This window comes from Hemitrygon akajei, chromosome 7 (genome assembly GCF_048418815.1).
Source record: "Hemitrygon akajei chromosome 7, sHemAka1.3, whole genome shotgun sequence".
In the NCBI taxonomy this organism is placed as follows: domain Eukaryota; kingdom Metazoa; phylum Chordata; class Chondrichthyes; order Myliobatiformes; family Dasyatidae; genus Hemitrygon; species Hemitrygon akajei.
This window is the reverse complement of record NC_133130.1, coordinates 90,924,790-90,940,266: the sequence shown is the minus strand read 5'-3', so window position 1 is coordinate 90,940,266 and position 15,477 is coordinate 90,924,790. Positions and strand designations below refer to the sequence as shown.

Genomic DNA, 15,477 nt, shown 5'->3' with positions numbered 1-15,477 from the left:
GTGTACCCTCCTCCAGGGAGCTATGAACCTGGACTCCACCAGCCCTCTGCACATCAATACTGTTAAGGGCAAGACCTTTACGTTCTCTTTGCATTTGACCTACCAAGGCGCAACACTTCACACTTGGCAGGGTTAAACTCCATCTGCTATTCCTCTGTCCATATCTCTAACTAATCTATAGTCCGTGTATTCTTTGCCCATCTTTGATACTATCAACAGCATCTCCAATCTTCATATCATCTGCAGACTGACTGATCCACCCATCTACATTTTCATCCAGGTCATTTATACACATCACAAACAGCAGAGGCCTCAAGTTTACAGCGATCCAACGCCAGTTACTTCCAAGGAAAAGCAATCGAGAAAAGCAGAACCATGGGCCTGTTTCACTTCAATGAATTCCAAATGACTGAAACCTTAGTCCTGACCAACGTCGCATGTTCATCGCCAGTGTTTCACTTGGATGGTGACATCAAGCACTAGGGATAGAAATGAGCGCATAAAGTAGCAGAGAAAAGACCAATTCTTCGTGCATCACAGCAGGAGTCCAGTTCAGGCCCCCCTTAACCCTGGCTGATGCCTTAACACCGATGCCTTTGAACAGAAAATCCTACTAAAGGTAGTGGATTCGGCCCAGCACATCACAGAAAAAAGCCCTCACATCTACATGACATGCTGCTGTAGGAAAGCAGCATCCATCATCAGGGACCCCCACCACACAGGCCGTGCTTTTTTCTTGCTGCTCCCATCTGGTAGGCAGTATAAGTACCAAAGGACTCACACCACCAGGTTCAAGAACAGTTGCCACCCCTCAGCCATCAGGCTCTTGAACAAAGGACATAACTACACTCACTTGCCCATCCATTGAGATGTTCCCACAACCAATGATCTCACTTTAAGAACTTTTTATCTCACTATCTCATGTTCTTGTTATTTATTGTTATTTATTTATACTTGCATTTGCAGTTTGTTGTCTCCTGCATTGATCCTGTTAGTTACTATTCTACAGATTTGCTGAGTATGCCCACAGGAAATGAATCTCAGGGCTGTATATAGTGACATATATGTACTTTGATAATAAAGTTTACTTTGAACTATAAATGCAACATCAATTCAAGTAAAAATCATTCCTCATCACCTCTGCTGCCAATTACAGATCCAATATTAAAACTAATAATAATTTGGGGGAATTTCTGTTTAATGTTTTAACTTTGCAGTTCCCTGCTCCATTCCAAACCCAGTAAGAGCTGTAACCTAATCAAGGTCGTGTGAATACCATATAAAATAGATTTAACATACCTGTTAAACCTGCAGTACTTTAACCAAAACAATAAACCCTCCCTGATATTTCAATGAGCACATCATACTGAACCAAGTAAGTGCTGTCGCACGTAAATGAACAGACGAAGGGCCTACTGACTAATCCCACCGTGTATACCCACCTGCACATTTTTGATGTTGAAATGCCAGGAATTATTGCACATCTGGTTTGCTTAAGGCCTGTTTGGATAAAAAAAAAACACACACACACATTTGTTTTCTGTTGTCCACTTTCAGATTGTTTTAGCACAGGATGTGGAAATCATAGAGAGAGTGCAGAGGAGATTTACAAGGATGTTGCCTGGATTGGGAAGCATGCCTTATCAGAATAGGTTGAGTGAACTCGGCCTTTTCTCCTTGGAGTGACAGAAGATGAGAGGTGACCTGATAGAGGTGTATAAGATTATGAGAAGCATTGACCGTGTGGATAGTCAGAGGCTTTTTCCCAGGGGTGAAATGGCTAGCACGAGCAGGCACAGTTTTAAGGTGCTTGAAAGTAGGTACAGAGGAGATGTCAGGGGTAAGTTTTTTGTTTTGTTTTTTACACAGAGAGTGGTGAGTGCGTGGAATGAGCTGCCAGCGACGGTGGTGGAGGCGGATATGATAGGGCCTTTTAAGAGACTCCTGGATAGGTACATGGAGCTGAGGAAAATAGAGAGCTATGGGTAATCCTAGGTAATTTCTAAAGTACATGTTCAGCACAGCTTTATGGGGCAAAAGGCCTGTATTATGCTGTAGGTTTTCTATATTTCTAAATAAAATCAAAGTGATGAAAAAACAGCAAGTAAAGGCAACATATACGCTCTGAGGGATAGATTAACATTTCAGTCTCAGCGAAAGGGCTTTTCATGAAGCGTCTGCGTTTCTCCTCCCAAGAGAACAAGATGGGAGAATAGGGGAGGGGGGCAGTGGCGAGCTCCCAGCCAGTGGAAAGGAATGAAATTTTGTTTGGAAGGAACAGAGGGAGAACGGGAGGGAGAAGAAGAGGGGTTCCGAGATAAAGACAGAAAAGCAGCAATTGATATTGCACTTCAGCACACATTGGAATATCAAAGAAAACCAAATACCAAGAAAACAAAAGTTTATTTTGGATGTTAGGGAGAGGGAGAAAAATCAGGAAGTTGGCAATGAAGTAAAGGTTTGGCTGTGATCTTATTAAATAGAACAGAAGACACTGGTGTTTCTATGTCCTTAGCAGCATCCCTGAGTGTCTAGAGAGCTGCTGGGGGCCATATTTCAGCTCAGCCTCACTATCAGGCACGGTATCTCCTGGCATTAGGCAAATAAGCTCTGACAGAATATTGGCCAATATTTCCTGGTCACCTGACACCCGTGGGATCTTACTGTCCACGAACTGACCCAGGAATCAACTACTATTCATTGTCATCATTATGTGCTGTGTCACATGATGTATGCAATCATGGTCTGTCCATGACTATGATGGTTCTTGGTAATATTTTCTACAGAAGTGGTTTGCCGATGTTGTCTTCTGAGCAGAGTCTTTGCAAGGTGAGTGACCCCAGCCGTTATCGCTACTCTTCAGAGATTGACTGCCTGGCATCAGTGGTTGCAGAACCAGGACTTGTGATACGCACCGGCTGTACACACGACCATTCACCACCTGCTCCTACGGCTTCACATGATCTTGATCGGGGGTGGGGGGGGGCAGTGCTAAGCAGGTGCTACACCTTGCCCAATGGTGACCTGTTGGCTAGCGGAGAGGACAACATTACACCTCCTTTGGTAGAGACGTAGCTCCAACACACCACCATCAACTGTTATTAGACCCCCCACCCCCCAAAATAGTTGGCTGGGAGTTGCATTGACATTGGACTAGGAATTAGGCAGATCACACTGTTTTATAGGATCATTGATGGAAGTATCTACTCACCAGAGTCCATGAACAGTCCAATAGTTAATGCTAGGAGGAACTTTGCATTCTTCACTTGTCATCTAGAGCAGAAAAAGACAATGACTGCTTACAAAATTACAACCAGATCAATATTAATGTGATGTGACATGCCATTACTTGATGGTGATGTTACCACACCCTATACATCCTTTCACATAAAATACCATAGACGCAATCCTTGCAATTGTAACTATCAAAACGGGAAATGTGTTAATTTGTCCTTGGGCAAAGCTCTCAGTAAGACCATGCAAAGCAGAAAAGGTTATTGTGGTGACCTCCTTACCTAAGATGGCCAGGCCTTCAGCTGTTATTAAGCCAGACTAAAGTGAATTTGCCAGATCACATCTGAAAGCTGGAGGAACAGTTGGCAGTGTTCAGCCAAATGTCCCACTATGACAATGCACCTCTCTGTTAATGACAAAGATTCTTGACAATGTCCTGAATCAATCAGGCTGTTCCTTCTTCCTGTTGACATCCACCTCCCTCTCTACCACTTCCCAATACACTGTCCACTTCTTCCTCCTGACATCCACCTCTCTCTCTTCCACTTCCCAATACACTATCCACTTCTTCCTCCTGACATCCACCTCTCTCTCTTCCACTTCCCAATACACTGTCCACTTCTTCCACCTGACTTCCACCTCCCACTATCCCACTTCCAAATACACTGTCCACTTCCTCCTCCTGACGTCCACCTCTCTCTCTACCACTTCCCAATACACTATCAATTTCTTCCTCCTGACATCCACATCCCTCTCTTCCAATTCCCAATACACTGTTCACTTCTTCCTCCTGACATCCACCTCCCTCTCTTCCACTTCCCAATACAATATCCACTTCTTTCTCCTGACATCCACCTCCCTCTCTTCCACTTCCCAATACGCTATCCACTTCTTCCTCCAGACATCCAGCTCCCTCTCTCCCACTTCACAATACACTATCCACTTCCTCCTCCTGACATCCACCTCTCTCTCTTCCACTTCACAATACACTATCCACTTCTTCCTCCTGACATCCACCTCTCTCTCTGCCACTTCCCAATACACTGTCCACTTCTTCCTCCTGACATCAACCTCTCTCTCTTCCACTTCCCAATACACTATCCACTTCTTCCTCCTGACATCCACCTCCCTCTCTCCCACTTCCGAATACACTATCCACTTCTTTCTCCTGACATCCACAGTCCTCTCTCCCACTTCCGAATACACTATCCACTTCTTCCTCCTGACATCCACCTCCTTCTCTCCCACTTCCCAATGCACTATCCACTTCTTCCTCCTGACATCCACCTCCCTCTCTTCCACTTCCCAATACACTGTCCACTTCTTCCTCCTGACATCCACCTGACTCTCTCCCACTTCCCAATACACTATCCACTTCTTCCACCTGAAATCCAACTCCCTCTCTTCCAATTCCCAATACACTGTCCACTTCTTCATCCTGACATCCACCTCCCTCTCTTCCACTTCCCAATACACTGTCCACTTCTTCCTCCTGACATCCACCACCCTCTATCCCACTTCCCAATAAACTATCCACATCTTCATCCTGACATCCACCTTCCTCTCTCCCACTTCCCAATGCACTATACACTTCTTCCTCCTGACATCCACCTTCCTCTCTCCCACTTCTGAATACACTATCCACTTCTTCCTCCTGACATCCACCTTCCTCTCTCCCACTTCCCAATACACTATCAACTTCTTCCTCCTGATATCCAACTCCCTCTCTTCCACTTCCCAATTCACTGTCCACTTCTTCCTCCTGACATCCACCTCCCTCTCTTCCACTTCCCAATACACTATCCACTTCTTCCTCCTGACATACACCTCCCTCTCTACCACTTCCCAAAACACGATCCACTTCTTCCACCTCCCTCTCTTCCATATCCCAATACACTATCCACTTCCTCCTCCTGACATCCACCTCTCTCTCTTCCACTTCCTCCTCCTGACATCCACCTCTCTCTCTTCCACTTCTTCCTCCTAACATACACCTCCCTCTCTCCCACTTCCCAATACACTATCCACTTCTTTCTCCTGACATCCACCTCCCTCTCTTCCACTTCCCAATTTACTACTGACTTCTTCCGCATGACATCCACCTCCCTCTCCTCCACTTCCCAATACACTATCCACTTCTTCCTCCTGACATTCACACCATCTCTTCCACTTCCCAATACACTGTCGACTTCTTCCTTCTGACATCCACCTTCCTCTCTCCCACTTCCCAATACACTATCCACTTCTTCCTCCTGACATCCACCTTCCTCTTTCCCACTTCCGAATACACTATCCACTTCTTCCTCCTGATATCCACTTCCCTCTCTTCTACTTCCCTATACACTGTCCACTTCCTCCTCCTGACATCCACTTCCCTCTCTCCCACTTCCCAAAACACTGTCCATTTCTTCCTCCTGACATCAACCTCCCTCTCCTCCACTTCCCAATACACTATCCACTTCTTCCTCCTGACATCCACCTCCTCTCTCCCACTTCCCAATGCACTATCCACTTCTTCCCCTTGACATCCACCACCCTCTCTTCCACTTCCCAATACACTATCCACTTCTTCCTCCTGACATCCACCTCCCTCTCTTCCACTTCCCAATACACTGTCCACTTCTTTCTCCTGACATCCACATCTCTCTCTTCCACATCCCAATACACTATCCACTTCTTCCTCCTGACATCCTCCTCCCTCTCTCCAACTTCTCAATACACTATCCACTTCCTCCTCCTGACATCCACCACTCTCTCTTCCAATTCCCAATACACTGTCCACTTCTTCCTCCTGACATTCACCTCCCTCTCTTCCACTTCCCAATACACTATCCACTTCTTTCTCCTGACATCCACCTCCCTCTCTTCCACTTCCCAATACACTATCTACATCTTCCTCCAGACATCCACCTCCCTCTCTCCCACTTCCCAATACACTATCCACTTCCTCCTCCTGACATCCACCGCTCTCTCTTCCACTTCCCAATACACTGTCCACTTCTTTCTCCTGACATCCACCTCTCACTCTTCCACTTCCTGATACACTGTCCACTTCTTCCTCCTGACATCCACCTCCAAGTCTTCCACTTCCCAATACACTATCCACTTCTTCCACCTGACATCCACCTCCCTCTCTTCCACATCCCAATACACTATCCACTTCCTCCTCCTGACATCCACCTCTCTCTCTTCCACTTCCCAATACACTGTCCACTTCTTTCTCCTGACATCCACCTCTCTCTCTTCCAATTCCCAATGCACTATCCACTTCTTCCTCCTGACATCCACCTCCCTCTCTCCCACTTCCCAATGCACTATCCACTTCTTCCTCCTGACATCCACCACCCTCTCTTCCAGTTCCCAATACACTATCCACTTCTTCCTCCTGACATCCACCTCCCTCTCTTCCACTTCCCAATACACTATCCACTTCTTTCTCCTGACATCCACCTCCCTCTCTTCCACTTCCGAATACACTATCCACTTCCTCCTCCTGACATCCACCTCTCTGTCTTCCACTTCACAATACACTATCCACTTCTTTCTCCTGACATCCACCTCCCTCTCTCCCACTTCACAATACACTATCCACTTCCTCCTCCTGACATCCACCTCTCTGTCTTCCACTTCACAATACACTATCCACTTCTTCCTCCTGACATCAACCTCCCTCTCTTCCACTTCCCAATACACTGTCCACTTCTTTCTCCTGACATCCACCTCTCTCTCTTTCACTTCCTGATTCACTGTCCACATCTTCCTCCTGACATCCACCTCCCTCTCTTACACTTCCCAATACACTATCCACTTCTTCCTCCTGACATCCACCTCCCTCTCTTCCACTTCCCAATACACTATCCAGTTCTTCCTCCTGACATGAACCTCCCTCTCTCCCACTTCCCAATACACTATCCACTTCTTCCTCCTGACTTCCACCTCCCTCTCTCCCACTTCCCAATACACTGTCCACTTCTTCCTCCTGACATCCACCTCCCTCTCCTCCACTTCCCAATACTCTATCCACTTCTTCCTCCTGACATCCACCTCCCTATCTCCCACTTCCCAATACACTGTCCACTTCTTCCTCCTGACATCCACCTCCCTCTCTCCCACTTCCCAATACACTATACACTTCTTCCTCCTGACATCCACATCCCTCTCTCCCACTTCCAATACACTGTCCACATCTTCCTCCTGACATCCAACTTCCTCTCTCCCACTTCCCAATACACTATCCACTTCTTTCTGCTGACATCCACCTCCCTCTCTCCCACTTCCCAATGCACTATCCACTTCTTCCCCCTGACATCCACCACCCTCTCTTCCACTTCCCAATACACTATCCACTTCTTCGTCCTGACATCCACCTCCCTCTCTCCCACTTCTCAATACACTATCCACTTCCTCCTCCAGACATCCACCTCTCTCTCTTCCACTTCCGAATACACTGTCCACTTCTTCCTCCTGACATCCACCTCCCTCTCTTCCACTTCCCAATACCTTATCCACTTCTTTCTCCTGACATCCACCTCCCTCTCTTCCACTTCCCATTACACTACCTACTTCTTCCTCCAGACATCCACCTCCCTCTCTCACACTTCCCAATACACTATCCACTTCCTCCTCCTGACATCCACTGCTCTCTCTTCCACTTCCCAATACACTGTCCACTTCTTTCTCCTGACATCCACCTCCCTCTCTCCCACTTCCCAATGCACTATCCACTTCTTCCTCCTGACATCCACCTCCCTCTCTCCCACTTCCCAATGCACTATCCACTTCTTCCTCCTGACATCCACCTCCCTCTCTTCCACTTCCCAATACACTGTCCACTTCTTTCTCCTGACATCCACATCTCTCTCTTCCACTTCCCAATACACTGTCCACTTCTTCCTCCTGACATCCACCTCCCTCTCTTCCACTTCCCAATACACTATCCACTTCTTTCTCCTGACATCCACCTCCCTCTCTTCCACTTCCCAATACACTATCCACTTCTTCCTCCCGACATCCAGCTCCCTCTCTCCCACTTCACAATACACTATCCACTTCCTCCTCCTGACATCCACCTCTCTGTCTTCCACTTCACAATACACTATCCACTTCTTCCTCCTGACATCAACCTCCCTCTCTTCCACTTCCCAATACACTGTCCACTTCTTTCTCCTGACATCCACCTCTCTCTCTTTCACTTCCTGATACACTGTCCACATCTTCCTCCTGACATCCACCTCCATCTCTTCCACTTCCCAATACACTATCCACTTCGTCCTCCTGACATCCTCCTCCCTCTCTTCCACTTCCCAATACACTATCCACTTCTTCCTCCTGACATCCACCTCCCTCTCTTCCACTTCTCAATACACTATCCACTTCTTCCTCCTGACATCCACCTCCCTCTCTTCCACTTCCCAATACACTATCCACTTCCTCCTCCTGACATCCACCTCCCTCTCTTCCACATCCCAATACACTATCCACTTCCTCCTCCTGACATCCACCTCTCTCTCTTCCACTTCCCTATACACTATCCACTTCTTCCTCCTGACATCCACCTCCCTCTCTTCCACTTCCCAATACACTATCCGCTTCTTCCTCCTGACATCAACCTCTCTCTGTTCCACCTCCGAATACACTATCCACTTCTTCCTCCTGACATCCAGCTCCCTCTCTTCCACTTCCCAATACACTATCCAGTTCTTCCTCCTGACATGAACCTCCCTCTCTCCCACTTCCCAATACACTATCCACTTCTTCCTCCTGACTTCCACCTCCCTCTCTCCCACTTCCCAATACACTGTCCACTTCTTCCTCCTGACATCCACCTCCCTCTCCTCCACTTCCCAATACTCTATCCACTTCTTCCTCCTGACATCCACCTCCCTATCTCCCACTTCCCAATACACTGTCCACTTCTTCCTCCTGACATCCACCTCCCTCTCTCCCACTTCCCAATACACTATACACTTCTTCCTCCTGACATCCACATCCCTCTCTCCCACTTCCAATACACTGTCCACATCTTCCTCCTGACATCCAACTTCCTCTCTCCCACTTCCCAATACACTATCCACTTCTTTCTGCTGACATCCACCTCCCTCTCTCCCACTTCCCAATGCACTATCCACTTCTTCCCCCTGACATCCACCACCCTCTCTTCCACTTCCCAATACACTATCCACTTCTTCGTCCTGACATCCACCTCCCTCTCTCCCACTTCTCAATACACTATCCACTTCCTCCTCCAGACATCCACCTCTCTCTCTTCCACTTCCGAATACACTGTCCACTTCTTCCTCCTGACATCCACCTCCCTCTCTTCCACTTCCCAATACACTATCCACTTCTTTCTCCTGACATCCACCTCCCTCTCTTCCACTTCCCATTACACTACCTACTTCTTCCTCCAGACATCCACCTCCCTCTCTCACACTTCCCAATACACTATCCACTTCCTCCTCCTGACATCCACTGCTCTCTCTTCCACTTCCCAATACACTGTCCACTTCTTTCTCCTGACATCCACCTCTCTCTCTTCCAATTCCCAATGCACTATCCACTTCTTCCTCCTGACATCCACCTCCCTCTCTCCCACTTCCCAATGCACTATCCACTTCTTCCTCCTGACATCCACCACCCTCTCTTCCAGTTCCCAATACACTATCCACTTCTTCCTCCTGACATCCACCTCCCTCTCTTCCACTTCCCAATACACTATCCACTTCTTTCTCCTGACATCCACCTCCCTCTCTTCCACTTCCCAATACACTATCCACTTCTTCCTCCCGACATCCAGCTCCCTCTCTCCCACTTCACAATACACTATCCACTTCCTCCTCCTGACATCCACCTCTCTGTCTTCCACTTCACAATACACTATCCACTTCTTCCTCCTGACATCAACCTCCCTCTCTTCCACTTCCCAATACACTGTCCACTTCTTTCTCCTGACATCCACCTCCCTCTCTTCCACTTCTCAATACACTGTACACTTCATCCTCCTGACATCCACCTCCCTCTCTTACACTTCCCAATACACTATCCACTTCTTCCTCCTGACATCCACCTCCCTCTCTTCCACTTCCCAATACACTATCCAGTTCTTCCTCCTGACATGAACCTCCCTCTCTCCCACTTCCCAATACACTATCCACTTCTTCCTCCTGACTTCCACCTCCCTCTCTCCCACTTCCCAATACACTGTCCACTTCTTCCTCCTGACATCCAGCTCCCTCTCCTCCACTTCCCAATACTCTATCCACTTCTTCCTCCTGACATCCACCTCCCTATCTCCCACTTCCCAATACACTGTCCACTTCTTCCTCCTGACATCCAACTTCCTCTCTCCCACTTCCCAATACACTATCCACTTCTTTCTGCTGACATCCACCTCCCTCTCTCCCACTTCCCAATACACTATCCACTTCTTCCCCCTGACATCCACCACCCTCTCTTCCACTTCCCAATACACTATCCACTTCTTCGTCCTGACATCCACCTCCCTCTCTCCCACTTCTCAATACACTATCCACTTCCTCCTCCAGACATCCACCTCCCTCTCTCCCACTTCCCAATACACTATCCACTTCCTCCTCCTGACATCCACCTCCCTCTCTTCCACATCCCAATACACTATCCACTTCCTCCTCCTGACATCCACCTCTCTCTCTTCCACTTCCCTATACACTATCCACTTCTTCCTCCTGACATCCACCTCTCTCTCTTCCAACTTCCCAATACACTGTCTCCTTCTTCCTCCTGACAACCACCTCTCTCTGTTGCACTTCCGAATACACTATCCACTTCTTCCTCCTGACTTCCACCTCCCTATCTCCCACTTCCCAATACACTGTCCACTTCTTCCTCCTGACATCCACCTCCCTCTCTCCCACTTCCCAATACACTATACACTTCTTCCTCCTGACATCCACATCCCTCTCTCCCACTTCCAATACACTGTCCACATCTTCCTCCTGACATCCAACTTCCTCTCTCCCACTTCCCAATACACTATCCACTTCTTTCTGCTGACATCCACCTCCCTCTCTCCCACTTCCCAATGCACTATCCACTTCTTCCCCCTGACATCCACCACCCTCTCTTCCACTTCCCAATACACTATCCACTTCTTCGTCCTGACATCCACCTCCCTCTCTCCCACTTCTCAATACACTATCCACTTCCTCCTCCAGACATCCACCTCTCTCTCTTCCACTTCCGAATACACTGTCCACTTCTTCCTCCTGACATCCACCTCCCTCTCTTCCACTTCCCAATACACTATCCACTTCTTTCTCCTGACATCCACCTCCCTCTCTTCCACTTCCCATTACACTACCTACTTCTTCCTCCAGACATCCACCTCCCTCTCTCACACTTCCCAATACACTATCCACTTCCTCCTCCTGACATCCACTGCTCTCTCTTCCACTTCCCAATACACTGTCCACTTCTTTCTCCTGACATCCACCTCTCTCTCTTCCAATTCCCAATGCACTATCCACTTCTTCCTCCTGACATCCACCTCCCTCTCTCCCACTTCCCAATGCACTATCCACTTCTTCCTCCTGACATCCACCACCCTCTCTTCCAGTTCCCAATACACTATCCACTTCTTCCTCCTGACATCCACCTCCCTCTCTTCCACTTCCCAATACACTGTCCACTTCTTTCTCCTGACATCCACATCTCTCTCTTCCACTTCCCAATACACTGTCCACTTCTTCCTCCTGACATCCACCTCCCTCTCTTCCACTTCCCAATACACTATCCACTTCTTTCTCCTGACATCCACCTCCCTCTCTTCCACTTCCCAATACACTATCCACTTCTTCCTCCCGACATCCAGCTCCCTCTCTCCCACTTCACAATACACTATCCACTTCCTCCTCCTGACATCCACCTCTCTGTCTTCCACTTCACAATACACTATCCACTTCTTCCTCCTGACATCAACCTCCCTCTCTTCCACTTCCCAATACACTGTCCACTTCTTTCTCCTGACATCCACCTCTCTCTCTTTCACTTCCTGATACACTGTCCACATCTTCCTCCTGACATCCACCTCCATCTCTTCCACTTCCCAATACACTATCCACTTCTTCCACCTGACATCCACCTGCCTCTCTTCCACATCCCAATACACTATCCACTTCTTCCTCCTGACATCCTCCTCCCTCTCTTCCACTTCCCAATACACTATCCACTTCTTCCTCCTGACATCCACCTCCCTCTCTTCCACTTCACAATACACTATCCAGTTCTTCCTCCTGACATGAACCTCCCTCTCTCCCACTTCCCAATACACTATCCACTTCTTCCTCCTGACTTCCACCTCCCTCTCTCCCACTTCCCAATACACTGTCCACTTCTTCCTCCTGACATCCAGCTCCCTCTCCTCCACTTCCCAATACTCTATCCACTTCTTCCTCCTGACATCCACCTCCCTATCTCCCACTTCCGAATACACTGTCCACTTCTTCCTCCTGACATCCAACTTCCTCTCTCCCACTTCCCAATACACTATCCACTTCTTTCTGCTGACATCCACCTCCCTCTCTCCCACTTCCCAATACACTATCCACTTCTTCCCCCTGACATCCACCACCCTCTCTTCCACTTCCCAATACACTATCCACTTCTTCGTCCTGACATCCACCTCCCTCTCTCCCACTTCTCAATACACTATCCACTTCCTCCTCCAGACATCCACCTCCCTCTCTCCCACTTCCCAATACACTATCCACTTCCTCCTCCTGACATCCACCTCCCTCTCTTCCACATCCCAATACACTATCCACTTCCTCCTCCTGACATCCACCTCTCTCTCTTCCACTTCCCTATACACTATCCACTTCTTCCTCCTGACATCCACCTCTCTCTCTTCCAACTTCCCAATACACTGTCTCCTTCTTCCTCCTGACAACCACCTCTCTCTGTTGCACTTCCGAATACACTATCCACTTCTTCCTCCTGACATCCACCTCCCTCTCTTCCACTTCTCAATACACTGTACACTTCATCCTTCTGACATCAACCTCCCTCTCTTCCACTTCCCAATTCACTATCCGCTTCTTCCTCCTGACATCAACCTCTCTCTGTTCCACCTCCGAATACACTATCCACTTCTTCCTCCTGACATCCAGCTCCCTCTCTTCCACTTCCCAATACACTATCCAGTTCTTCCTCCTGACATGAACCTCCCTCTCTCCCACTTCCCAATACACTATCCACTTCTTCCTCCTGACTTCCACCTCCCTCTCTCCCACTTCCCAATACACTGTCCACTTCTTCCTCCTGACATCCACCTCCCTCTCCTCCACTTCCCAATACTCTATCCACTTCTTCCTCCTGACATCCACCTCCCTATCTCCCACTTCCCAATACACTGTCCACTTCTTCCTCCTGACATCCACCTCCCTCTCTCCCACTTCCCAATACACTATACACTTCTTCCTCCTGACATCCACATCCCTCTCTCCCACTTCCAATACACTGTCCACATCTTCCTCCTGACATCCAACTTCCTCTCTCCCACTTCCCAATACACTATCCACTTCTTTCTGCTGACATCCACCTCCCTCTCTCCCACTTCCCAATGCACTATCCACTTCTTCCCCCTGACATCCACCACCCTCTCTTCCACTTTCCAATACACTATCCACTTCTTCGTCCTGACATCCACCTCCCTCTCTCCCACTTCTCAATACACTATCCACTTCCTCCTCCAGACATCCACCTCTCTCTCTTCCACTTCCGAATACACTGTCCACTTCTTCCTCCTGACATCCACCTCCCTCTCTTCCACTTCCCAATACACTATCCACTTCTTTCTCCTGACATCCACCTCCCTCTCTTCCACTTCCCATTACACTACCTACTTCTTCCTCCAGACATCCACCTCCCTCTCTCACACTTCCCAATACACTATCCACTTCCTCCTCCTGACATCCACTGCTCTCTCTTCCACTTCCCAATACACTGTCCACTTCTTTCTCCTGACATCCACCTCTCTCTCTTCCACTTCCCAATACACTATCCACTTCTTCCAACTGACATCCACCTCCATCTCTTCCACTTCCCAATACACTATCCACTTCTTCCACCTGACATCCACCTCCCTCTCTTCCACATCCCAATACACTATCCACTTCCTCCTCCTGACATCCACCTCCCTCTCTTCCACTTCCCAATGCACTATCCACTTCTTCCTCCTGACATCCACCTCCCTCTCTCCCACTTCCCAATGCACTATCCACTTCTTCCTCCTGACATCCACCACCCTCTCTTCCAGTTCCCAATACACTATCCACTTCTTCCTCCTGACATCCACCTCCCTCTCTTCCACTTCCCAATACACTGTCCACTTCTTTCTCCTGACATCCACATCTCTCTCTTCCACTTCCCAATACACTGTCCACTTCTTCCTCCTGACATCCACCTCCCTCTCTTCCACTTCCCAATACACTATCCACTTCTTTCTCCTGACATCCACCTCCCTCTCTTCCACTTCCCAATACACTATCCACTTCTTCCTCCCGACATCCAGCTCCCTCTCTCCCACTTCACAATACACTATCCACTTCCTCCTCCTGACATCCACCTCTCTGTCTTCCACTTCACAATACACTATCCACTTCTTCCTCCTGACATCCACCTCCATCTCTTCCACTTCCCAATACACTATCCACTTCTTCCACCTGACATCCACCTGCCTCTCTTCCACATCCCAATACACTATCCACTTCTTCCTCCTGACATCCTCCTCCCTCTCTCCAACTTCTCAATACACTATCCACTTCCTCCTCCTGACATCCACCTCTCTCTCTTCCAATTCCCAATACACTGTCCACTTCTTTCTCCTGACATCCACCTCCCTCTCTTCCACTTCCCAATACACTATCTACATCTTCCTCCAGACATCCACCTCCCTCTCTCCCACTTCCCAATACACTATCCACTTCCTCCTCCTGACATCCACCGCTCTCTCTTCCACTTCCGAATACACTGTCCACTTCTTTCTCCTGACATCCACCTCTCACTCTTCCACTTCCTGATACACTGTCCACTTCTTCCTCCTGACATCCACCTCCATCTCTTCCACTTCCCAATACACTATCCACTTCTTCCACCGGACATCCACCTCCCTCTCTCCCACTTCCCAATACACTATCCACTTCTTCCTCCTGACATCCACCTCTCTCTCTGCCACTTCCCAATACACTGTCCACTTCTTCCTCCTGA

At 48.4% G+C, this 15,477-nt stretch overlaps 1 pseudogene; it reads right to left on the bottom strand.

Moving 5' to 3' along the window:
* The window catches only part of LOC140730665 (ribonuclease T2-like), a 38,982-nt pseudogene that overhangs the window by 5,175 nt on the left and 18,330 nt on the right, over positions 1-15,477 (bottom strand).